Here is a 26,973-nt window from a genome sequence, read left to right as displayed (position 1 = left end):
GACCCTGGGGTGATCCTAGGCTGAGAGGGAAATTACCTTAGAGGTTGAAACAGTTCTACCTGAGTTCCAGAAGACTTTAGTCAATTACTTAGCCTGCACCTATGTCCCAGGGAGAAATCCTGAGGAGGGTCTTCAAGTCTGCTCCTCATTCTTCAACCTTGTTCCTTTTAATTTTTTTCTCTCTACAACTTCTCAGTGGGAAAGGTCTGAGGATTGAGCAGATACAGACCCAGCCCCAATTGAGGAGGTGTGGCGAAAAGAACCTTCTCAGAAAAAAAACTGACAAAAATCTCTCACAGCATCAAAATCTTCTCTGTACTCACAGGCAGGGCCGGCGGAAGCACTAGGCGAACTAGGCGATCGCCTAGGGCGCTGAGCATTAGGGGGCGCCGAGCCGCTGACGGCCAATGGCTGCCGGTGGACGTCATCCCAATGGCAGATACACACAGCAAGAAGATCGCAGGGCCGTGGTACAGTCGCGTCTAAACATGCTGGTGCTCCTCCTCCTTCCTGCCCGCGCGGCCCCGGAAGAAAAATGTTGCCGGAGCCGCGCGGGCAGGAAGGAGGAGAAGCAAGGAGGAGGAGCATCAGCCAATGCAGGAACTTCTCCTCCTTCCTGCCCGCGCGGCCCCGGAAGAAAAATGTTGCCGGAGCCGCGCGGGCAGGAAAGAGGAGGAGCATCAGCCGCGTGCCGGAAGGAGGAGGAGCATCTGCCACGTTCAGAAGAGGATCAGCGCGGCTCGAGAAGACCGGGGCCGCTGCAGAGCCCATCCTGCAGTGGCCCGTGAAGAGGAGGCCCAGAGGTGAGAGAGAGAGACTGAGGGTTTGTACAGTGTGTATGTGTGCGTGTATGAGATGAGTTGAGAGACTGTGTGTGTGTGTGGGAGTGAAGACCTGAATGTTTGCAGAGACAGCATGGGAGAGCCTTTGTGTGTGTGAGAGACAGCATGTGGTAGTGAGAGCCTGTGCTTGAGCAAGACAGCATGTGGGAGTGAGAGAGAGCCTGTGTGTGAGTCAGCATGTGACAGTGAGAGCCCGTGTGTAGGAATGATTGTATGAGAGAGAGCATGTGACAGTGAGAGCCTGTGCTTGAGCAGGACAGCATGTGGGAGTGAGAGAGAGCCTGTGTGTGTGAGTCAGCATGTGACAGTGAGAGCCTGTGTGTAGGAATGATTGTATGAGAGAGAGCATGTGACAGTGAGAACCTGTGCTTGAGCAAGACAGCATGTGGGAGTGAGAGTTAGACAGCATGTGCAAGAGAGAGACTGTGTATTTCTCACAGGACAAGCAGGATGGTTGTCCTCACAAATGGGTGACATCGAGGATGGAGCCCACCACGGAAAACTTCTGTCAAAGTTTAAACAGAACTTTGACTGGCCCCTACTGGGCATGCCCAGCAAGGCACTGACCCTGCAGCCAGCAGGGGTCTCCCTTCAGTCTTCTTTTTTCCGCGCAGCAGTTGCCACGCGGTGAAAGGAGCTCTCTATCCACGTTCCTGACAGGAATTTGGAAGTTAATTTCCTAAGAAAATTTGCCCCTCAGGGGTCTCCCTTCGACAAATTTTTAGTCATCTTACGGAACCCGGTAAGTTTTTTGCCTTTTTCCATCGACTACCGTCGAATTTGGCCCTTGAGGCCTGTTGGCACTTACCGATCCCCAGCCTAAATTTTGGCTTCAGGCCATGGCAACGGGGTTCCGCCGTTGTCCGGATTGTACCCGGACTATGTCCATCACAGACCCCCACAGGGTTTGTGTGATGTGTTTGGGTAGTGAGCATGATGTCCTGACTTGCACCAAATGTGCCTTAATGACACCCAAGGGTCGCAAAGCCAGGATGGAGAAGATGGGGCTCCTCTTCCATGCACCCACCCCAACGCCATCGATAGCATCGACGTCATCGGAACCGGCACCGTCGAAGTTGTACCATCATCGTCAACCCTCCGGTGACCGCCCGCCATCGATCGCTTCTCGGCCGTCGACTCCCGTCCCTTCCCCGGATGGGCGAGGGGATCGGAAGGAAAAGCACCGCTATCGACGGCACAAATCTCGGCCTGTCGAGGATCCACAGCCATCGACCTCTGCTCAAGCCGAGCCACCGACAAAGAAGCCACGAACAGACCGGACACCCTCCACGTCTCGTTCGCAGGCATCGAGGAAACCCTCACCCTCCCGGGGTGCGGGGGCCGTGATCCCACCGGTTACGGTGGTCCCTCCGGCCCTGCCTCAGCCTCCCTCTCCCGTCGAGCCGGGTATGGTTACCCCTGGTCTCCGGGCAGAACTGGACCGGCTGGTCCAGGAGGCCATCGAGAAAGCGATGAAGAAATTGCAACCTCCATCGGCACCGTCTCCGGCACCGGTTCCAGTGCCGCCCCCGGCACCGACACCGGCACCGGCTTCGCCACCGAGGAGGGAACCGACCACCGAGCCGTTTATACAAGCGCTAGCACCGCTACTGAGCCGCATGGAGGCGCTCATGACGGCCCTTCCATCGGTGATTCCAGTGCCATCGACAACACCACCGTCTCCGACTGGATTTTCATCGGCAGGAGAAACACCGTTCCGGATTCCCCCTTCCGGGGTGGTTCCATCGGTGCCTTCTGGTATATCTCCACCGATATATCCTTCGGTTCCATCTGTTCCACGCCAGGCACCGATTCCATCGACAGCACCGAAGCCATCGATGCCATTTCTGGTTCCACCTACGGCACCGATTCCACCTCGGTTTCCATCGATGCCTTTAGAGCCTCAGCCAGGTCCAGCAGGGTTACAAACCCCACTTGATCCCTACGATACCTGGGGTGATGATGATGATACATCTTCTGACACGGATTTACCTTCGCCTCCATCTCCTACAGAGAGTAGAAAAAGATCTCCTCCTGAGGATCTATCTTTCATTAACTTTGTGAAAGAGATGTCAGAAGTTGTACCTTTTCAACTACAATCTGAAGCTGATGACAGACACCAGATGATGGAACTCCTTCAATTTCTGGATGCTCCAAAAATCATCGCTTCCATCCCTATACACCAGGTGTTTTTGGATCTGCTCAAGAAAAACTGGGAATCTCCTTCATCAGTGTCCCCAGTTAACAAAAAAGCTGACTCCACCTACCTTGTCCAGTCAGCACCAGGTTTCCAAAAACCTCAACTGGATCATCGCTCTGTTGTGGTTGAGTCCGCGCAGAAGAAGGCCAAGCGTCTTAAGCCACACTCTTCTACTCCACCTACCAGGGACAACAAGTTCCTAGATAGTGTTGGACGGAAAGTCTATCATGGAGCTATGTTGATTTCACGCATAGCTTCATATCAACTTTATATGACTCAGTACAACAGAGCCATCCTTAAGCAGATGCAAGACTATGCTGACACGTTACCAGACCAATACCAACCGCAGCTTCAAGCCCTTCTTCACAAGGGATTTGAGGCAGGGAAGCACGAGATTCGGACTGCCTACGACATATTCGATGCTTCCACAAAAGTTTCAGCCACAGCCATCTCAGCCAGACGTTGGGCTTGGTTAAAATCATCCAACCTTCGCCCAGAGGTTCAGGATCGTCTTGCTGATTTACCCTGCTTAGGCGATAATTTGTTTGGAGAGCAAATTCAGCAGATTGTGGCGGAGTTGAAAGACCACCATGAGACGTTGAAACAACTCTCATCTGTCCCACCTGAGCTGACCTCCAAGCAACCGCAAAAGAAAGACTCTAAGAAGTCATTCTTTCGACCACGCCGTTATTACCCTCCATCGGCCAGGCCTCGTCCAGCTCGATCCTCTACTAGGCCTCAGCCGCGTCAGCCTAGGAAACAAAGGCCTACTGTAGCCCCTCCTCCTGGGCCTGCGGCTGGCCTTTGACTCCCCTGTAGGGAACACATGCCAAACCCCTCTTCCGGACATCCCTGTAGGAGGTCGACTGTACCATTTTCTACAACCTTGGTTGCAGATCACCTCAGATCAGTGGGTGCTAACAATTATCGCACAGGGTTACCACCTCAACTTCATAACTCTTCCGGCAGACTCCCCGCCTCTTCAAGCGTGGAGTCTATCCACCCATTTGGCTCAATTACAACAGGAAGTATCCCTTCTTCTGCAATCAAATGCTATAGAACCCGTTCCTCCCTCTCAACGAGGCAAGGGATTCTATTCCAGATACTTCCTAATACCAAAGAAATCAGGGGGACTACGTCCCATTTTGGACCTTCGAGCCCTCAACAAATACCTTCAAAAAGAGAAGTTCAAAATGGTAACCCTAGGTGCGCTGCTCCCTCTGCTTCAAAGAGGGGATTGGCTGTGCTCTCTCGACCTCAAGGACGCTTATACCCATATTGCGATCACACAATCCCATCGCAAATATCTGCGGTTTCTAGTAGGCCACGAACATTATCAATACCGTGTCCTCCCTTTCGGTCTAGCTTCTGCCCCACGAGTCTTTACCAAATGTCTCGTAGTGGTAGCAGCATTCCTCAGGAAGGAAGGTGTCCACGTCTACCCATACCTGGACGATTGGCTAATCAGGGCCTCCACCCAACAGATAGCTCAATCCTCCCTAAAATTGACAATTCAAACACTCCTTTCCTTAGGGTTTCTCGTCAATTACGAGAAATCTTGCTTAGTCCCGTCTCAAACCTTATCCTTCATTGGGGCAGACTTGGACACCTTACAGGCAAAGGCTTACCTTCCTCTTCAGAGGGTCCACACCCTAATGTCCCTGGCTCGCCAGCTCCAGTCTCAGAACACTGCCACGGCTCGCCAGTTCCTCATTCTCCTAGGGCACATGGCATCCTCGGTTCAAGTCACTCCCATGACCCGACTAGCCATGAGAGTAACACAATGGACTCTACGACACCAATGGATTCAAGCTTTTCAGCCTCTGTCCTCCATAGTCACAGTCACACAAGTGCTGCGCCTATCCTTAACCTGGTGGACGACTCAGGTCAACCTCCTTCAGGGCTTACCCTTTCTTCCACCGGATCCGCAAGTAATCCTAACCACCAACGCTTCTCACATCGGTTGGGGAGCCCATGTGGACGACTTTCAAACCCAAGGGTTATGGTCCAAAGAGGAAGCCGAACACCAGATAAATTTCCTGGAACTTCGAGCAATCCGCTATGCGCTCCGCACTTTCAAAGATCATGGGGGCAAGATGGCGGCGTAGACAGACGCTAACACGCTGAGCTCCGCGGTTTCTATTATCTTTTTTCATGCAAAAATGCCCGCGAAAAGAAAGGGTAAGCTCCGTACCTATCCCTCAGATACGGAGCTTATGGCAGCACAGCGTTTAATTACATCTTACGCGTCCGTGAAGGTACTGGAAGTTGGGGGAGCGAACTCCGTTGAGGGAACCACCGAGGAAGCGCTGGTCTCTCCTGGAGAAGTGACTCTCAGCCCCCCTGTTCCTCGTAAACCCGAGATTGCTTCTCCCCTCCTACGCCCGGAGGCCGCTGAGACGCAGGCACAGGACGTGCTACTGCTGGGCTCGGCGCAGGGAGGTCAGAGGGCTGCGGATGAGGAAACGCCGGAGCAAGAACTAGAGATCCCCGGAACTGTAGAGACAGAGGCTGAGGATATGCCCCCTGTTTCTACCCCGATCCGGAGTGAGGACGGTGGAACATCGAGAGGTGCTGTCTCTGCATTGGAGAGGGAGAATAGCCTGGCCGGAATATCACCAGTATTGAGGACGGGTGAGTTTGCAGCAAGACCCCGTTTTCTAATGCCTTCTAAGCCAGAGAAAATCACCTTAGAAGCAATATGGGATATTATGGCGGCGTTAGTGAATGTGATTGGGAACTTTCAGGACAATTTGGAAACTGTTGAGCACAAAGTAACGGTGTGTGAAACCCAGATAGAAGAAATTAAACCTAAGCTGGATCTGATGGAGGTTGAAATAAAGAAAAATCAGGACTGCAATGTTAAGATTATAAAAGATGTCACCACGATTTCGAGAAGGTTGGAATACATGGAAAATTATTCTAGACATTTAAATCTGAGATTTCTCAACTTTCCAAAAATTGTTGGTGAACTTCCGTATATAACGTTGAAAAAATACCTTGTTGAAAATTTGAAGTTTCCTGAGGGAGAAATCCCCCAAGTGAATAAATTATATTATATACCAACATCGAATAAAAATAGAAATGTTTTGCAAACTAATGAAGGGAATCTAACTAGATTCCTAGAGGATTCAACAATGGAATATTACGAAACAGTCACCTTAATGGTATCTTTCATTGTAGAAAAAGATTTAAATGATATAATGAAAAGGTATTTCAAGAATATTCAGAACCAATTTCGGGGGGTAAATATTCGTGTGTTTCCTGATTATGCACCTATAACCCAAACTAGGAGGCGTGAATTTCTCGTAATGAGATCACAAGTCTTAGCTTTGGGTTTTTCCTATGTTTTGAAGTACCCATGCAAGTGTATTATTAGATCTGGGAAAGATATTTATGCTTTCCAATATCCTGAACAGTTAAAATCCTTTCTAAACGCTAGGAGGGTAATAGCTCCCTCCATAGTTAAGCCCTAATATGGAACTAAGAAAAAATTAGTACCTTTAACTATGTAAAGCCATTACTGCATGTTAGATGATGTTTTTGAACTTCCTTGAATTCTGTCCCCATACCCATATGTTTCATGTGATAAAATGCAATAATGTATCTATTGATGATATGTTCTTAAGTATTCTTGCAGTAATTGATTCGAGGTTTAGATAATTGCATTTTTGTTTTTCTGTAAGTAAGTTTAAACTTGCTGTGATTTTGAAAATTCGAAAAATAAAAATAAAAAAAAAAAAAAAAAAAAAAAAAAATCATCTCTTTCATCAGATAATCTTAATCCAGACGGACAACCAAGTGGCCATGTGGTACATAAACAAGCAGGGAGGCACAGGCTCCTTCCTTCTGTGTCAGGAAGCTGCGCAGATCTGGGCGGAAGCCCTCTCCCACTCCATGTACCTCAGGGCCACTTACCTGCCGGGAGTAGACAATGTATTGGCAGACCAGCTGAGCCGTGTCTTCCAACCACACGAGTGGTCACTCGATCCTCTGGTAGCGACCTCTCTGTTTCACAAGTGGGGTTCTCCCCGCATAGACCTCTTTGCGTCCCCTCAGAACCACAAAGTGGACGATTACTGCTCTCTCATTCGGAGCCAGCACTCTCGGCCGAGGGATGCATTCTCCCTCAAGTGGACAACCGGTCTGCTCTATGCATTCCCTCCACTTCCTCTTGTGTCAAAGACTCTCGTGAAGCTACGCCAGGACGGGGGAACCATGATCCTGATAGCACCTTACTGGCCACGCCAAGTATGGTTTCCAATACTCCAGGATCTCTCCATCCGCAGGCACATTCCTCTGGGAAAGGACCCGCATCTGCTCACTCAAAACGACGGATGCCTCCTCCATCCCAACCTCCAAGCCTTGTCCCTGACGGCATGGATGTTGAAAGGTTAGTCCTTCAGCCTTTCAACCTTTCAGATTCCGTTTCTCGGGTCCTGATAGCTTCACGAAAGCCTTCCACAAGAAAGTCTTACTCATACAAATGGAAAAGGTACACATCATGGTGCACTTCTCAGTCCCTTGATCCCCTTTCCTGTCCAATCTCCAAATTCTTGGACTATTTATGGCATCTCTCTGAATCAGGTCTTAAAACCTCTTCTATCAGAATGCATGTCAGTGCGGTAGCCGCCTTCCATAAAGGTGTACAGGGTGTCCCTATTTCAGTACAACCCCTAGTAACACGTTTTCTTAAAGGCTTGCTCCATCTGAAGCCACCCTTACGTCCTCCGGCCCCATCTTGGGACCTTAACCTGGTTCTTGGTCGTCTAATGAAACCTCCTTTCGAACCTCTGCACTCCTGTGAGTTAAAGTATCTCACATGGAAAGTGTTATTCCTTTTGGCTATCACTTCAGCTCGCAGGGTTAGTGAATTGCAGGCCCTAGTTACCTATCCGCCTTACACTAAGCTCCTGCAGGACCGGGCGGTACTCCGCACTCACCCTAAATTTTTACCTAAGGTAGTTTCTGAGTTTCATATTAATCAATCCATCATACTACCTATCTTTTTTCCCAGGCCCCACTCCAACTCCGGGGAACAGACTCTGCATACCCTAGACTGCAAACGAGCTCTAGCTTTTTATCTAGACCGTACAGTTGCTCACAGGAAGAGCACTCAATTATTTGTCTCTTTTCATCCTAACAAGTTAGGACATCCTGTGGGTAAGCAGGCTCTTTCCTCCTGGTTGGCGGACTGCATTTCTTTTTGCTATCAGCAAGCTGGCATTCCCTTTCAAGACCGTGTAAAAGCACACTCTGTGAGGGCCATGGCGACGTCAGTGGCACACCTTCGATCGGTGCCGCTTCCTGACATCTGCAGGGCTGCAACCTGGAGTTCTCTCCATACCTTTGCAGCCCACTATTGTTTGGACAAAGCTGGAAGACAGGACTCCATCTTCGGCCAATCTGTCTTGCGTAACCTTTTTCCAACGTGACGTACCAACACCCTTCCACCTTCCCAGTAGGGTGCGGATGCCCTTTACCAAATTCCACCCCAGTTGTAGTGCCTGTTGCACGTCATTGGGTGCATTTGGTGCAAGTCAGGACATCCTCAGCTCGGTACTCACCCATTTGTGAGGACAACCATCCTGCTTGTCCTGTGAGAAAGCAAATGTTGCTTACCTGATGTAACAGGTGTTCTCACAGGACAGCAGGATGTTAGTCCTCACGAAACCCGCCCGCCACCCCGCGGTGTTGGGTTTGTTTTGTTTTTACTTTCTAGGCACTGCCTGTAGCTTTGAAAATCAGACTGAAGGGAGACCCCTGCTGGCTGCAGGGTCAGTGCCTTGCTGGGCATGCCCAGTAGGGGCCAGTCAAAGTTCTGTTTAAACTTTGACAGAAGTTTTCCGTGGTGGGCTCCATCCTCGATGTCACCCATTTGTGAGGACTAACATCCTGCTGTCCTGTGAGAACACCTGTTACATCAGGTAAGCAACATTTGCTAAATGATTGTATGAGGGACAGCATGTGAGAATGAGTGCCTGTGTATGTGAGAGAGAGAAAGCATGTGAGAATGAGAACCTGACCGTGTGTTTGAGGGAAGCAGACAGATGGAGAGAAAATAAATATGTTATAAAAGGAATTGGCAAAAAAATAAGAAAGGGAAGGTGGAAAAAAAAAAGCCTGTGACCAACCGATTAGAAAACTAAGATCAGACAGCAAATGTAAAAAGAAATAAATTACTTTTTACTGATTGGAACATGTAATCTTTGGGAATGTGCAAGAGTAGCACTTTCTCTATGCGGATCTCACAATGTACGAGATCAGCATAGAGGAACTGGAAGCCCATGGGGCCTGCACAGAGGAGGCAGCAGAATGGGCTTCAGTGCCAATAGCAGCAATCAGCACCTCCGCAATAGCCATACAGCGGCAGTGACAGTGGCAGCAGAAGAATGAGAGAGGCTCTGAGGTTGCTGGCAAAAGAAAGAGAGGGGGTCTCTGCCTTTAGTGTGTGCATGTGTATGAATGGGAGTCTGCCTGGGGGTGTATGTGTGTGAATGCATGGGTGCCTGCCTGAGGGTGTGTCTGTGAATGAGAATGTATGGGTGTCTTCCTGGGGTTTGTATGTGTGAGAATAGGTGCCTGCCTGTTTGTGGTGTATGGGTGTGTGTGAGAATAAATTGGTGCCTGCCTGGGGGTCTGTGTGTGTGAGAATGAATGTGTGCATGCCTGGGGGATGGGGAGGGAGTGGTGTGAAAATGAATGGGAGCCTGCCTGGGGTTCAGTGTGAGAATGACTAGGAGCTTGCCTGTGTGTGTGTGTGTGTGTGAGAACAGTGGGAGCTTGCCTGGGAGTGTGTGTTTGTGTGTATGTGAGGGAGCCAGTGAGAGTGAGAGCATGAGTGTGTATGAGAAAATCCAGGGGAGTAAGAGTTTGTGTGGGGGTGTGTGTGGAGGGGGAGAGAGTGCCTTAGAGCCTGAGTGTGTCAGTGTCTGTGAGAGCGAGAGGTTATGGTTGGGTATAAGAGCATGAATGTGTATGTATGTGACAGTGTATGTGTGAGAGAGAATGGACATGTGAGTATGTGTGAGAGAGAGAGGATAACCTCCTAATCCTCGACAATATCAGGGTGACTGGAAATCAAGAGCTCCCATGTATGGACATCAGGGGCTTTTTAAAATCCTTATTAATTTTAATTATTGTATGTTATTTGATATATGTACTGTTTTGAAATATTTTATTGGTGTTTGGGAAATTGTAAAAAATGTATATGATTTTAATTAATAGAAATTCTATTTATCAGTAGTTTTAAAATATTTTATTAGTATGGTTTTACTATTATAACTGATGCTTTGTTTCTTGATTTTATTTGTTTTATGAGGAATGGTGGTTCTGTTTTTCCATTATTAATACACAGAGTCTGGCTTCTTGGGGTTTCCATTCCAGTTTTTGTCTAATTTGTGCTCCTTTATTTTGTATTCTGTATTTGGTGAGGGTCTGTCTCTGCTCTGTGTGTGTGACCACGATGAGAGATTCTGCTAGCATGTAGTGTCTGTATAGGGATCTATAGCAATCGGGTTTGTTTTGTTTCCTCAGTAGGTGGTGTATTGTTATCCCAGGACCCAGTGTAATATTTACCCTTGCTTTTTCACAGGTAGGGTTATTATTGTTTGAATCCTTGGTGTTATTACTGTTATGTTATGATGGGATTGCAGTATAGATTTTGGGTGTCTCTTTTGCGGTGCTTTGTTAGTTCACAATGTGTCTGGCAGTGGAAGGTGTTTGTGCTGCTGTTACTGTGAGGTGACACCAGAATTTGAAAATATCTTTTAGTATGATGAGCTGTAAGGGAAACATCCAAGCTCCATTGTTTGGGGGAATTTCAGTGGATGCACAGAGATACAGAACTGGAGGTGCAGGATTTGTATTGACATTCTGTCCCTTCCTATATATTCCAGACTTCATTCTCATAATCATATAGAATTAGTTGAATGAGGCTATCAAATAATTTTATAGTAGTTTTACTAGAAGTGTGAAACTGGCCAGCTTTTTAAAATAATGCAGAGGACCCTTTGGACTTTTTTTAACAACACTTTTTTTTATAACCAATTTTAAAGCAGGATCCATGCTATAGAGGTGGGTGTGATGAAGAAATGTCATTTTGGCTCCCCCCCCCACCCAAAACAAATTCTTCTGTCTAGAGATGCCACTGATTTTCTGTGGCACACAAATGCATTGGCCCCTGGGCGCTGGAGACCCTTGGTGCGCCACTGGGTGCGAGCCATATGGGGCCGCAAGTGGTGGCAAAGAGGAGTGGAGATTTGGCGGGCCGCAAGCAGTGCCCAATCTGCTCGCGACCCAGAAAACCCCAGTCAGCGGGCGTGATTGAGAATGAGGTAGGAGTCGGGGCCGAGACCGGGGGGGGGGGCGCAAGGAAGAAGGCTCGCCTAGGGCGCCAAATCCCCTTGCACCGGCCCTGCTCACAGGGTAGCCCCTCACCAGCAGGATAGGCCTGGCAGGGATTTCCCTTAACCAGGCCTCACATAGGCAACAAAATGAAAAGGAGCTCTTTCCTCTTCAAGAGCTAAAACAAAAGACCACACCTACTCTTCTCTCATTCCATAGTTATAAGCAGGGTCCACCCACTCATGCTGCCTCTAAAGGAGCTGAAATGTGGTGTTCCCTCTAGCTGGTTAAAATGTATAAGGACCTAGGGACCTCTAGTGGCCAACCCGTAGGGGTGCCACAAAAGGAACTCTGCTTTATTATTATTATCTTGGTTTGGATAGCACATACCACTTACAAAGCGCTGCACAGAGATACAAAATGGACAGTTCCTACTCCTTGGAGCTTACAATCAAGATGGACAGACAGGACACACCATGAAAAATAATTAAGAACCTTTGCGATAAGACAGCAAGGTCATCATGGTGTCTGTCCCTCCCAAATACCTTTTGAAAGGTTGGGAACTGGGTCAAGACCACTGGCTTGCTGATGTTAAGTCACCAAAAGACAGATTGTTTTCCATTGTGGATGGCTTGGGCTGGGATTGGAACCAGCAACCTGGAGGTGAAAGGTTCTGTATCCATGCACTAGGCCCTGAGCCCATCCAGTCCTTAAGGTATGTGCCTGTTACAATGTGAAAATGCAGCTGAGGGCATGCGGTGTTCTCTTAAAGTGATCAGGCCTGTGTGTGCACACGGATTAGTCGAGCACTGGTGTGGGTTTGATCTGTATGTGGCTGCTGTAGTTAGGATAAGATTCATTTGCATGTCCACTACCTGACTGTTTTTAATATTGTTTCTGTGTTCTCTCTTAGGTAAGTACAGTGCGCTTACATAAACGGTTAGGATTTTGGTAAGTCTCAAGTCCTTTAACTTACATTTGTGACCAATTTGTGTGCCTTTTGCTTGTCTTCTCCAAATGATTTTATGTTTTATTTTTATTTCTAACTTGTTAATCTTATTGCTTAGATTTTTGTATTTGGTATATTGTTTACTGCCTTGATCAATCTTTTTTTGACTAGAAGGCATTGCAAAAATATATGAAAATAAATACCAAGTTACATGGTGCTTTCCAGGCAGTCTGCTGTGTACAGACCCAGAGCACTCTGAGTCTGTAGTGTCATTTTTCAAATCATAGTTCCAGTTTCAAATCATGGCTGTACTCTTTTCTAGGCAAAGGTTCAGGGCCTGACAAGAAAACTGAACAATTTTTCATCTCCAGCTCAGCCCCACTGGCATATGGCAATGGCAATTTTTATTAAATAAATCAGTTTTCAAGAATATCAAATCCTGTGCACAATAAAATATCTTCGATTGCACACATATATAAACACAAAACAAAGGAGAGAGGAGACTCAACTCACTCAGTAAATCTAACGAACAATTTATCAAAAACTTTTTATACAGCAATAAATTACCCAACAAATGACAATATCATCAAGATTGTTGCTCTAATAGTATAATCTACAGCCTCTCGCCACACAATGGGCCGCAGACTGTTGTCAGCTTACAGAGCTTCCTTTTTATAATCATTTATTGTCATTTGTCCACCCACCAAATACCTTTATTCAAACCAATTTTATAACCATATAAATTTTTAAATTTTTAAATATTCAACCTTGCTTAGAACTAAACGTTCTTTAGATGTCAAGTTCAAAAAATAGAATACTTAGCCGTAAATATTTCCAATCAAGCAGCTACAGTGCATTGCTGTTCAATTTAACCATCCCAACATGAATCATGTTTCAACTGAAGTCTCAGTCTTCTTCAGGGGAATTGTAATGTCTCAATTCAGGCCAATATATTCCGTGTACCCCGGACCAAACTTAAAGGTCTCTCTGGGGATTCAAAAATGGCGCTTCAGCGTCTCAGATGCGCCATTTTTGAATCCCCAGAGAGACCTTTAAGTTTGGTCCGGGGTACACGGAATATATTGGCCTGAATTGAGACATTACAATTCCCCTGAAGAAGACTGAGACTTCAGTTGAAACATGATTCATGTTGGGATGGTTAAATTGAACAGCAATGCACTATAGCTGCTTGATTGGAAATATTTACGGCTAAGTATTCTATTTTTTGAACTTGACATCTAAAGAACGTTTAGTTCTAAGCAAGGTTGAATATTTAAAAATTTAAAAATTTATATGGTTATAAAATTGGTTTGAATAAAGGTATTTGGTGGGTGGACAAATGACAATAAATGATTATAAAAAGGAAGCTCTGTAAGCTGACAACAGTCTGCGGCCCATTGCGTGGCGAGAGGCTGCAGATTATACTATTAGAGCAACAATCTTGATGATATTGTCATTTGTTGGGTAATTTATTGCTGTATAAAAAGTTTTTGATAAATTGTTCGTTAGATTTACTGAGTGAGTTGTGTCTCCTCTCTCCTTTGTTTTGTGATTAATTCAGGAGAGGTAGTTGCTTCATCATTGTTTGATTACCACACATATATAAACAGCATCAATAAAAATACATAATCAAAACATTAAACGTAGCAAATAAGACATAGCTGAGGAATAAAAATAGATAAAAACAATTTAGAAACCTAAGATCCATCAACAGAGCATTATAATCACCTAATTGACTGAAAATAAGAATCAATCAGCAAAAACCTTAAAAAATAGCCAGGCTGTCATTAACTGTCTGAATTTAAAATTATTTTTCTCCATATGGAGCTCCAATAGCAAGGAGTTCCAGTGGAGTGGTTGCCTCTCTAGTTGTGAAGATCTCAAAGTTCTTCTACTAGGAGTATAAGGAACAAAAAGATTGTTGAGGTAGTCAGGGGTCCCTCTATTAAGTGCCATATGCAACACACAAAGGATTTTATTTTTTAATTCTTACTCTTATAGGGAGCCAGTGAAGATTTTTTTTTTTTAATAATAATGGTGAAATGTGTTCGAATTTAGAAGCACCAAAGATAACTCAGGCCACATGTTCTGTAATAGTTGCTACCTCGGTGATTCCTAAATATGGATGACTAGAATTCTCACGAATTCCACATCCATCTAACATCCTCAACCATCACACACCCTGTACCATTCCAAAGGGAAGCAATGGAAACTTTATCTTATCTGCACTTAAGTCCATCCTAAGGGGCCAAGATTGTGGGGGAACCATCGCAGTTTTTGTCCGTTTGTAAGCTAAAACAGGAAATCACTCGGGCGCAGTGGCGTTTATTTAAAGTAAATAAAAGTCCAACTGCTTCTCCTGTGAATGGCGAGAAATCCTGGGTTTGGCAGGTGAGGGGCAGGACATGGAGAGAAATTTATTCAGCTTGTTTAATTTTCAGCATGTACTCTGCTCGTATGGTGAAGCCTAGTTAGGATGCAGCTGAGCTCCGAAAAAGACATCCTTCACCTCCAGGACCTCAACTGGCCCCTCTCAATCTCTGCACCTCACCTTTAGCTTGTATCATAAGTGGTTTCAGTGAGTTCAGAGGTCTTTTTTTAGTTTATTTTATTTAAAAAGCTTTTATATACCGCTATTTGGATAAAACCAACAAGACTCGTTCATTATTGAGAGAAACTGTATTTAATTCCTGAGTAAATGTCTTGCTGTTTCATTTCTGGCTGAGGCACAGCACAATGCTGCAGTGTGCAAGTGGCCTTCTGAGAGACTGCCCTCTAGTGGAACAATATATTCATCGTAATACTGTTTCTTCCACTCATATACCAGGATCTGATTGTTTCAATGCTGTGGGTGAGGTGCGGGGTGGGAGGTAAGGGCTATCTGTGCAGCCCAGGGAAGCACCTAATGAGGGTGGGAGTGCAGTTTCTAGAGGTTATTAGTGGGAGAGCACATACTTGAGAGTCACTTAATTCTCTGGTGATAATATGCAATGTGGGGTGCATTTTTAAAGCCTGGTGTGCGCCAAAGCCAGGAGATACGCGCAGAAGTCGGGCCAGCGCATGCCACACGGACTTTTAAAAGGCGCTCGCGTACAAGCGTATCTCCTGGTATGCGCACAGATAAGTTTAAAAAAGGGGCGGGGCATGGGCGTTCCGGGACTTTAACATGAAGTGTGCGCGGATTTACGCGCACAAGCGTGCGCACTGGGTTCCCCTGCCGCGTACCTTTACTACTGCTATGGATGGCGTGTAAGTAATAAAATTAAAAAAAAAATAGGCTGGTCGGCGGGTTTTAAGGGTTGGTGCTAACAGGGTAAAAGAGAGGCTATTTAACTAGGGGAGTTGGGAAGTTCTATCCCTTACCTGGGCGAACTGGGAACGAACTGGGAAAACTGGTAATTGCATCAGCGCGTGTATGTAATAAAATTCCCCCCACTTAAGCGATAGAGGCAGCATTTGCACACACGTGCACGTCCATATAAAATTATGTGCACATGTACACGCGTTCAGCCTATTTTATGCCATGCGCGCAGATGCGTAAGTATGTTATAAAATGGCCACCTCCTTTGGCGCAAACAGGCATACACGCATACTTGTGCGCCCACACGGCTGTTTAATAGTTACCGCCCGTGTGTACATTACGTAGTGCACATGTCTGTATCATTATATGCGTGTATACGTGTGATATGGTTGTGTATATACTGTAACGGGGGGAGGGTGGTGTATATGCTGCGAGGGGTGGGGATGAGAAGAGTGTGCAGTAAATAAAACAAAGTTCCAGTAGTCTTATCAGCCCTGGAGAAAGCTGGATTCTTCAGACTGAGACATCTTTTATTGAAGCAGAGAGATTCTTCCTTGAGTTTACAACCACGTGGCCCCTTCTTCCGATGTACGGAGCAACAGTGTTGGATAATGTGTGTGAGTGTGCTGGGGAGGATGCATGTCCTCTGACTGGAAGCACAAGACTGTCATAAGCCACAGGTTTTTATTGCCAGGGCTAAAAGGGTGCCGCAGGACTGTCATCTGGGGCCGCTTTTAAAACTTCAGCGAACCAGAGCAGCTCGGCTTCTTGCGGCTGGACCTCTGCTCCTCTCCGCGGTTCCCTGGGCACAGTTTAGTCAGCTGGGTCTTGCATCCCCGCTGGCTTTGCTCCTGTAACCGTCTCTTTTTAGTCAGTAAGGAGGTCCAGACAACTGATCCGTAAAGATAGACTTTTATTGCCAGCAAGATGCAGCTAAGACAAAGGCTCAGTACAACTGCATGCCACGCCCCCTTAGGAGCAAACTTTTATGCACTTTACAACTCTTATCTTTCACACATGCGTTCTGGTTTTTGCTGAACAAACATTTCACAAATTGCTGAACAAGCATTAGCTAGCGTGGTCCTCTAGTAGGTGTAGCTTAAGATCAGACTATTGTTTCGTCATTTAATTGACGTGTTAGACATTTTACATTGTCATTCGTATTAATACAATACAAAGTATTATTCCAAAATGGAGTTACGTTATGTTACGCTAAAAATTAGTATGTCACTGCGTCACTACGCATTACGTATCATTTGCGTTGCAAATATTAGTATGTTCAAGATGGCTGTGCGTTTCACTGCTGGCATGATTAGTCGGAAGATGTTCAGTTGCTCTTTCGTACTTCAGGGGGGGTCCCGAAATTGAACCTCTTCATTCCCCCCTTTGATACTTCAACTTTGAAGAGAAGGCAGAAGTATCACTTTATATCTGAAGAGGAACTGAAACGACAATGAGAGTTAATACCAGTGACATTGAATGTGAGCCCTAATATGTTGTTAGGTCGTTGGTTTCTTCACGGGTTTGAGACGGGTGGACCATATTGGTGTCACCCCCCTTTGTAGCCCGACTTACCCCAACAACACGTTGGCTCCATTATGGCAATGCTTAGTGGTTAGAGTTTTTCAGACTTATAAGTTAGTAGTTAAGTACTCTTTATCAGAATCAGTATCTGAATCATTGGTAGTGTCGTAGTCAGAAGAATCAGATGAAGGAAATGTGGAGACAGACACATACTTATTAATCATCATGACGTGAGCAGCTGCTCGCCGATCAGCAATATGTTCAATCATGGATCGGAGATGCCTAAAAATAAGAGGGAGACAAATAGGAAACAGAATGCATGTAAAAACAAGAAGTATCAGAGGAAAGAGGAGTTCTTTAAGGCCAGGAATGGAAGTGAGCCAGTTGGGCAAAGACCCTGTCCAGTCAAGGATTCCAGTCCACGTCTGCACTGGTACATGGGCCAGGCGAATCATTCGATCAGTGATCTCCTCAATGATTTTACTCTTGTCATCTACCTGTAAACAACAGTTAGAAAGATTAAATTTGCCACATACACCACCTTCCTGGGCTAGGAGGTAGTCTAAAGCCAATCGGTTTTGGTAGACAGCTGTTAGAATTTTAGTGTTTTGCTTGGCTAAGATGTTGAGAGCCAAGGCAGAATCATTTGTCAGGAGTTCCAGTACTGCTTGGAGTCTTATAATTCGATTGAGCATATAGATAGGTGTTCTATATCCATAAGAACCATCCTCAGCCCAGGTGGCCGGACCATAGTATTGTACAATTCGTTCAGGAGGCCACTCTTGATCTTTCCAATCTCCTATGGATACTTTAGGAGTGCTGCGACGTTTGTTGGGTCTCATGGGACTGTATACTGGAACTCCTAAGGTTTCTCCAGCAGTAATGGGAAGTAGGAAGAAGCTTGGCCGAATTGTAGCCAAGAAGCAAGTTCCATACCAGTTTGTTGGTAACTGTTCATAAGCTCTTCGTCCACATACATAATAATAACCATCTGGAGCATTGAAAACGGTAGTAGCAACACCTGCAGCTGTCCATGTCTTGTTCAAAGTCGAGTCAGTCCAGATGGGAGTTGGCATGGTAGAATTTTCAGTCTGCCACCATGTCTGGGTGGTAAGGTTGGCAGTAAGAACTCCTGTGCATGGAGAATTTCCAACAGGCACGGTATAGATGCGTGAATGTTGTCGAGAGATACATAGTCTGCCAATAACATCAGTCTGTAGTGCCCACTCATATGGATGAGATTTACGGTTATAGGTTACAGTGGTATTCAAGGTGTTAAGATCGGATTGGAAGGTTTCCTTGGCTTCCCATGGCCATTGCTCTCCTGTATCTGTTCCTCCACATACAAAACAGTTCTTGACTTCGAGAGAGAGAGCTATGTTTTCCGCCAAATTGACAAACAGGTTTTTTACTTGTTGAGAAATTGTATGTTTCTTTAATCCCTCAGTGGCATGAGATATTTCATCGAAGAAGGATTGATAACCCACCACAGTAGTCTGGTGAATAATTGGACGAGGTTTGTCTTTTCGCTGAGTGATGGTAATGTAGGTCATGGGGTCTTTTCCAGTTCCGTCGATACCAAATCCCCAAGTATCTTGCCAAGGGATTCCTTCGCTTCTTAGAGGCCATTGTATCGATACTGTATTACCATTTACTGCAGTTAATCGTCCTATCCCGTGGCAGCCATGGTAACCTCCACCGGTGTAATCACAAACTAGAGCCCATCCTGACAATGTCAGGTCCCCTCCGCATGGCAGCCATCTGGATGGATTAGCTACCCGGTTGTATGGGCAGAGGTATTTGTGATTGTAGACATAGGAATTTCTCCAGGCTTGAGACCCACAGTGAAGTGCATTTGGGTGTTTATCAATGGCTTCGCAGGCATCGAACGTTATTGTGACAATCGTTTCACTTCCCATAAGAACCTTAGTGGAGTTGATGTAGTACAAGATGCCTTTTCCTTCTGGGACAATACTTGATGTGTAGCTCTTTGGTAGACCTACAGTGAGGGTGATGTTGTAGTACTTAGGAGTGGTTGGGGTATGACATATGACTTTGCCAGTTTCTAAACATCGATGGAAGGACTGATAGCCTTGAGTAGTATTCAGGGCGCAAGCAGGTAGTGTGGCACAGGAAGTTGGTGGTTGAGATTGGTGGATGATTGTTGAGACAACTTGAAATCCAGTTTGAGTGGTAGTACGAATTAGCTTGATACATTCAGTGCAATTCTTGCTCAAGGACAGGAAAACAGAGGTAGTCGGGTTACAGAAGAATATTAAGTGAATGCAGAAGATGGATGCAACGTAGATCTTGGAAGTCGTAATCTGTGACATTGCTTTATGACGTAGATGGTTGCATTCATAAGTAATGGATTCTGAAAGGAAGGAAAGAAATGGACACATTAATATTCAGTTGTAGTTACTGATACTTTTTTACTCAGGACTAGCACTGGGCCTGCCGCGGGTGAATCTTAATTTGTGGTCTCCAATCCTGGAAACCTGCCAGTTGGCTGAAGCTGGTTTGAGACGTGTCCAATGAATCCATGAAGAACATCCAAAAACTTTGACAGCTGTTGGAGTAGTTAGCAATACAGTGTACGGCCCTTTCCATCGGGGCTGGAGGGAATCAGACTCATCCCAGTCTTTTATCCACACCGAATTTCCTATCTGGTATGGATGAATCGGGTTTAGCAGGACCAATGGTTCAGTGTCACAGGTGTATTTTTGAATCGCAATAACTGTGTTATATAGTCCTTTGAGTTGGTTACTGAGAGACATTTCCCCTTGTATTTGCAGCGATTCAGGAAAAGATGGAAGAGGTGGAGGCCTTGCGTACATCATTTCATACGGAGTTAACCCCGACTTCCGTGGGGTACATCGGACGTGTAGTAGAGCTAATGGCAGGATGTCTGGCCATTTAGTCTTTGTTTCCTGACACAATTTAGCGAGCTGATTTTTTAGTGTCCTGTTAGCTCGTTCAACTGCTCCACTACTTTGAGGTCTCCAGGCGCAGTGCAGGTGCCATTGGATGCCCAGAATTTGACTTAGACGTCGCGTGACTTCACTGGTGAAGGCTGGTCCATTATCTGAATTTATCTGTCGAGGTAATCCGTATCGTGGTAAAATTTTGTGGAGAAGCAATGTTACTACTTCCTTGGCAGTCTCAGTTCGAGTGGGTATGGCTTCGATCCATCCGGTATAAGTACAGACAGCTACCAGCATTGCTTTGTATCTTTTTGAAGCAGTCATGTGGGTGAAGTCGATTTGGCAAACTTGAAACGGAGTTGTTCCTCGCAATATATGTCCAGGGGCTGGACCAGGTCCATTTCTGGGATTGTTCCTTGCACAGGTAACACATTGATTAACAGCATATTTAGTTAGTTGAAAGAGTCTATTAATGTAGTAAGTTTTTGCCAACAGTGTTGCTAATGCATCTCGGCCGAGATGGGTTTTATTATGGGCTTCCCTGACAACAGTCCATGCCAGGGCGACGGGTATCCATACCCTATCTTCTTGTACAATCCACCACCCATCCTGCTGATGAAATTGTTCGGTTTGTGCCCAATCATTTTCTTCCGCTGAATAAATGGGGGTTTCATTCGTGAACTGTAGAAGTGGGCAAGTGGGAGTTGATGTATGTGGTGATTGCACACGTGCTGCTTCTTTCGCAGTCTTATCTGCCCATTGGTTTCCTTTGGCGATGGGATCAGTTCTCCCTGTATGGGCTTTACAATGCATGACAGCTACCTTCTTTGGTGCCCATACAGAGTCTAGCAATTGATGTATCTCCGATGCATTAGCTATTTGTTTCCCTTCCGCAGTTAGGAATCCTCGTTCCTTGTATAAAGCTCCATGCACTTGGATTGTAAGGAAAGCGTATTTTGAATCAGTATAAATATTTACAGTTTCTCCTTCTGCCAACTGCAGAGCCCTTGTGAGCGCAATTAGTTCAGCTTTTTGCGCTGATGTCCCTGGGGGCAGGGGTTCAGCTTCAACAATGTCGTCTTCGGAGACTACAGCATACCCAGCGACCCTGACTCCATTTATAACCTGGCTGCTTCCATCAGTGAATAAAGTCCATGCTCCTTGCCAGGGTTGGTCGCGTAAGTCGGGTCGGCTGGAATGTACTGTTGCCATAATTTCCCCACATTCATGAGAAACTGGAGTGGGGGTTGGGAGTAGAGTTGCAGGATTCAAGTTTTTACTGTCCTGTATTTGAATCTCTGGAGTTTCACATAATAACGCTTGGTACTTTACAAGACGTGAATTTGTCATCCATTTTGGCCCATGGGTCTCTAGCAGTCCTTGGATAGTATGAGGAGTTGTTACTTGTAAAATCTGTCCAAATGTTAGCTTAACTGCTTCGGGTATCAGTAGACATGCAGCAGCAATGCTTCGGAGGCATCCCGGCCATCCTTTTGACACATTGTCCATTCCTTTTGACAGATATGCAACAGGTCGTTCCCATGAGCCTAAGGTTTGAGTCAATACCCCTATGGCCATGCCTTTTTTCTCGTCGACGAATAGATGGAATGGTTTCATCACATCTGGCAACCCCAAGGCAGGTGGTTCAATTAAGGCTTCTTTTAGTTGTCGTAAGCTTGCCAGTTCGTTTCCTTCCCATTGGAAGGGTTGAGATTCTGCCTCTTTACCCCGCAGCTTGTCGTACAGGGGTTGAGCAATAACTGCATAGTTAGCAATCCACAGCCTACAGTATCCTGCAGCTCCCAGGAACGCCCGGAGCTCTTTCTTACAAGTGGGTACAGGTTGATCTCTTATAGAACTGGTGCGAGAAATCCCCAGACATCGGGTTCCTCCACGTATTTGGAAGCCTAAATACTCTACTTCCAATTCACAGATTTGCGCTTTCTTTTTACTTGCACGATACCCTTTTGAGTACAACGTCTTTAGCAGCTGAAGAGTGGATACCGCACATTCGAGGTACGTCTCTCGAAACAACAGAAGGTCATCCACGTATTGTATGACTGGCCCATACTTTACTTGATACATCTTTAAATCGTTTGCCAGTTGCTCACCGAACAGCGTAGGTGAGTGCCTATACCCTTGAGGCAACCTAGTCCATGTGTACTGCTGCTTTACTCCAGTATCTGCATTTTCCCATGTGAAAGCAAAAATCTTTTGACATTCCTCCGCCACCGGGACGGAGAAGAAGGCATCTTTGAGATCAATGACACTGTACCACTTTGATGCAGGAGAGACTTGAGCCAGGATTGAGTACGGATTTGGCACGAGGGCTACTAGATCTGCTACTTGACTATTCACTTTTCTTAAGTCTTGTACTGGTCGATAGTCATTTGATCCAGGCTTCTTTACTGGCAACAGAGGGGTGTTCCAAGCAGATCGGATTCGCCGGAGAATGCCCAAATCATACAATCTTTGCAGGTGTATCTGAATTCCTTGTCTGGCCATATAAGGAATGGGGTATTGAGATTGATTTATCACCTGTGCATTCTGTTTCATCTCGATCCAAATAGGGGTAGCGTTGATGGCTATTCCTCCTGGATTTTGTTCAGCCCATACTTTAGGTATACTGTCCATTAGCTGTCTGCGCTTTTCGTTGAGGACGGTGTTTTCTCCATATCGGTGCGTAGTGGTATGTTTGACTATGGGGAGATGTAATCTCCATTCTTCTTGGAGTGGACAGATGAGAGAGACTGGGTTATCAGCGAAGGATGCTCTTATTTCTCCTGTCGATTCGAATTGTAAGTTGGCTCTTAACTTACAAAGAAGGTCTCTCCCTATGAGGGGAACTGGGCATCCCGGGACGTAGAGAAACTGATGAGATACTAATTGTCCTCCCACCCGGACTTGTCGTTTCTGAAGAAAGGGAGCGATAAGTGGCTTTCCAGAGGCCCCTACAATAGAAATGTTTTTCGAAGTGGGTGTGGTAATAGCGGTAGTCATGACTGATCTTTGTGCCCCGGTATCTAACAATCCCTTAAATGTCTCAGTTCCTACTTTAATTTCTACTAAGGGATCGAATGGAAGAATTCCCTTCTCTAGTCATGCTTCACTGCTGTCTTCGCTAGAGGTTTCTCCGACAGTCATCTGCCATTCAGCTTCCTTTGGTTTGGACGGAGTATATCCTTCCTGCTTCATTTGCAGGGACTCTGGGCATTCAGACTTCCAGTGTCCTTCTTGTCTACAGAATGCACATTGATTGGCTCCCAACGGCACCCTTCCCCCCCTAAACGATCCTCCTCTGCTAGCTCGTCCTCTGGGCGGTCCCCTCGAGGGTGACCTGCCCCTTCCTCTCGGCCCAGGATATCCCTGATAGTGCCTAGCCGAGTTTCCGAAATTCGTTTCTTCCAGCGCTGCAGCTAACAAACTAACACTTTCTCTTAACTTTCTACTTTCTTTCTTTTCTTTCTTGTCTCCGTCCGGCTCTCGGTTTACATAAACTCTGTCAGCCATGGCTTTTAAGTGGCTAATAGTCATTCCCTCAAATCCTTCTGATTTCTGTAGCTTCCGGCGGATATCGGGACAGGATTGTCCGACAAAGCTCATTACTATGACGGACTGACTTTTGGGGTCCTCTGGGTCGAACGGACTGTATTGCCGATATGCATCCATCAATCTCTCCAAAAAGATTCCAGGAGTTTCGTCTTTTCCTTGCACCACGTCGCGGATCTTTCCCATATTCATGACTTTCTGCTTTCCTTTCTTTAAAGCTCCGAGAAAGGCGACTTGGTATGCAGCAATGCTGGCTCGCCCTGCAGCCGTCTGGAAATCCCAGTTGGGATCGGCGACAGGGGCATGCTCTCTCACTACTTCATCTGGATTACCGTCTGACCCGGCTCCCAGCCGAGCTGCTTCTTCCATGTTTAATTGTATTTGTCGGCGTTCTTCGGTGGTAAAAAGGATGGAGGCGAGGTGCCGAATGTCAGCCCAGTTGGGGTTATGGGCTGCAAAAATTCCTCGTAAAAAATCTAGCATCTGATCTGGATTATCAGCGTAAGAGGGGCCGAGCTGTTTCCAGTTAAAAAGATCGCTGGAAGTGAAAGGTATGTAAGTAAACAACTTTATAGTTTGCGTAGTATTATACTCGTTTTCTTCAGTAGGGACCACGGGAACTACGGTGGTTGTTTCTCTAATTGGTAGTTGTAAACTTGCGGCTTGGGTTTTACTGCGAGTGCCGCCGGATACGGACGACTCGCCGCCGTCCTCAACTTTTGCCGCCGCCGCTTCCGCTTCAAGCCGTACTTCGGGAATCGGCATTATTTCATGATCAACTTGGGCAGCGGCGGGAGCTGGGGGATCTGGTGGCGCATTATACGATTGAGGGCAGCTAGGGGCATAGGGTGGCGGCAGAAGATCTTCTGCGTCAGGCAGTACTGCAGGCGGCAGGGGTTTAACTTTTTTTTCTTGAGTCCGTGTGTTCCCTTGCACTACAAACATGGCCGCCGCAGATGACGCATGGTCCTTTATTCCTAAGATGGCCGCCCTTCCCTTTCTTTTCCGGTTTGAGGACTTCCGGTCACCCATTTTGTTTACTTGCGCCACCATTACGAGGGCGGCTCCCTCCACTAACTTCTTTGCCCACTTCGGAGGATTCTCGATAACTGCAATCCAAGCAGTTATGTATGGCTTATCCTCAGGGCAACCCGGATTTTCTTCTTTCTCAACTATTTTCAAGACCCTTGTGGCCGTTTGGAAATTGAAAGTTCCTTCCGGAGGCCAATTTACACACAAACCGGGCCACCTATGGGTGCATCGCTGAACCATTCCGGGCTTAGTACATTTACGTTTATCGAACACTTCACTATAGTGTTCTGTCATAACTTTTAGTGGAGTTGAATAGCCCCCTCCCATTAGGATAGAATTCACAGACAAAGGAGGGAAGGGAAGACGGATAGGTAAGGGGTCCGTACCCGTCAGACACAAAAGGGCACAATCGCCTCGACTAGGACGCGGTCAGCCCGGCCTAGAACTGCGAGGCCATTCACTCTCTTTCACACAACAAGAAACCTATTCCCACTATCGTACGCGTTACTTCTTTTTCCTCTTTTTATGCGCGTGGTTTTCGGAATGCAATTCCTACCAAACCACCGCTTGGGGTGTGATCAAAGCCCCCTCGGTCCCCTCACGGATGGACCGGTTATTTGCTACTCTTTTAGCTATTCTTCTTTTTTTTTCCATCATTCCCATAATACTCGCCTGCAGGATTCTTCCGATCGTCACGAAAGCCTTCTTTCCAGATCACCAGCCCAGAGGTCTCAGAAGAATTTCTGTGGAACGGTCCCCTCAGAAACCCGATCGCTGAACTCAGCGGTGGCCACTCACCAGGTGCATCTGGGGGATCGCTCCGCCACCAAACTACCGGACCAACTGGGGGGCTAAAATAGCGTCCCCGGCACCTCCTGGCTGAGGCTCGCCAAATGTAACCGTCTCTTTTTAGTCAGTAAGGAGGTCCAGACAACTGATCCGTAAAGATAGACTTTTATTGCCAGCAAGATGCAGCTAAGACAAAGGCTCAGTACAACTGCATGCCACGCCCCCTTAGGAGCAAACTTTTATGCACTTTACAACTCTTATCTTTCACACATGCGTTCTGGTTTTTGCTGAACAAACATTTCACAAATTGCTGAACAAGCATTAGCTAGCGTGGTCCTCTAGTAGGTGTAGCTTAAGATCAGACTATTGTTTCGTCATTTAATTGACGTGTTAGACATTTTACATTGTCATTCGTATTAATACAATACAAAGTATTATTCCAAAATGGAGTTACGTTATGTTACGCTAAAAATTAGTATGTCACTGCGTCACTACGCATTACGTATCATTTGCGTTGCAAATATTAGTATGTTCAAGATGGCTGTGCGTTTCACTGCTGGCATGATTAGTCGGAAGATGTTCAGTTGCTCTTTCGTACTTCAGGGGGGGTCCCGAAATTGAACCTCTTCACTCCTAGGTTTTGCTAATTTTAAGTATTTGTGGTTTTTGTTCTTTTTCTCATCAACTTAATATTACGTGCTCTGGCCATGCGAGTAGTTTAAAACAGCAAGAGTGCACTTTGAGATGGGAGGTCCTAAAGGCGGGCAATTTCTAAAACCGAGTAGGAAAATGTGTCTGTGAACTCATAGCATCTGTGCACTAAGAGATGTCGCTTTTGACACCCTTCTCCCCCTCCCCTTTGCTCTCCATTTCGCTTTGTGTTTGTTTTGCTTGGAGATCGCAATGGAAATTCACATGGGACATGTGCCAGATTTTTTTCCGACCCCACCCTAAACTGAAATCTCTCTTTGAAAGGAGAAGCTCACAAATCAGATGGCCAGTGAGCCCCCGTCTCTGCACGTCCAGTTCCCGGGAAGTTCACCCCTTCTGTCCTGTAGCTGCCGCTGGTCTGCACGCTTCCCCCAGCTGCCTCCCTTGCAGAGAACCAGAGGAGAACCCTTTGACATAAGCTAATATCCAGTTGTAGAGTTTGAGCCATGAGCTGAGGGCAGTCCCTTCTTGGGCTTTCGCCTGAGACTGAAAACCTGTACAGAGAGTGGGGAATGCGGGGGGTGAAGGGGCTTCACCACCCTGTCACCTGACCCCACTAGGGCACGAATATTTTATAACCGCTGCTAAAGCAGGAAGAGGAAACCTCCTGTTTAGAAGGGGAAAAAAAAGTCTCCTCTTCCCATTTTTTGTCGTTTTGCTCTGCTGCATTGTGACATCTGGGAATGGATGCCGGCTCATCTGTGGCACCCTGGCGTTTCCTATTTTAGGAATGGATCACCACCAGGCCTCTCGTATTTTTCCGCTTTGTGGCTGGAGCCCAACATACCTCACAGCAGCTGCCCTTC

The 26,973-nt window shown here is 46.3% G+C and overlaps 1 protein-coding gene across 2 annotated transcripts in view; it reads left to right on the top strand.

Annotated features, from left to right (window-relative positions):
* The window catches only part of PDE4C (phosphodiesterase 4C), a 969,601-nt gene that overhangs the window by 497,084 nt on the left and 445,544 nt on the right, over window positions 1-26,973 (top strand). The gene's annotated exons all lie outside the window — the stretch shown is intronic.

Source organism: Rhinatrema bivittatum, chromosome 8 (genome assembly GCF_901001135.1).
Source record: "Rhinatrema bivittatum chromosome 8, aRhiBiv1.1, whole genome shotgun sequence".
NCBI lineage: Eukaryota > Metazoa > Chordata > Amphibia > Gymnophiona > Rhinatrematidae > Rhinatrema > Rhinatrema bivittatum.
Note: the sequence above shows the minus strand (reverse complement) of the source record. Positions and strands in the feature narration are given on the sequence as shown.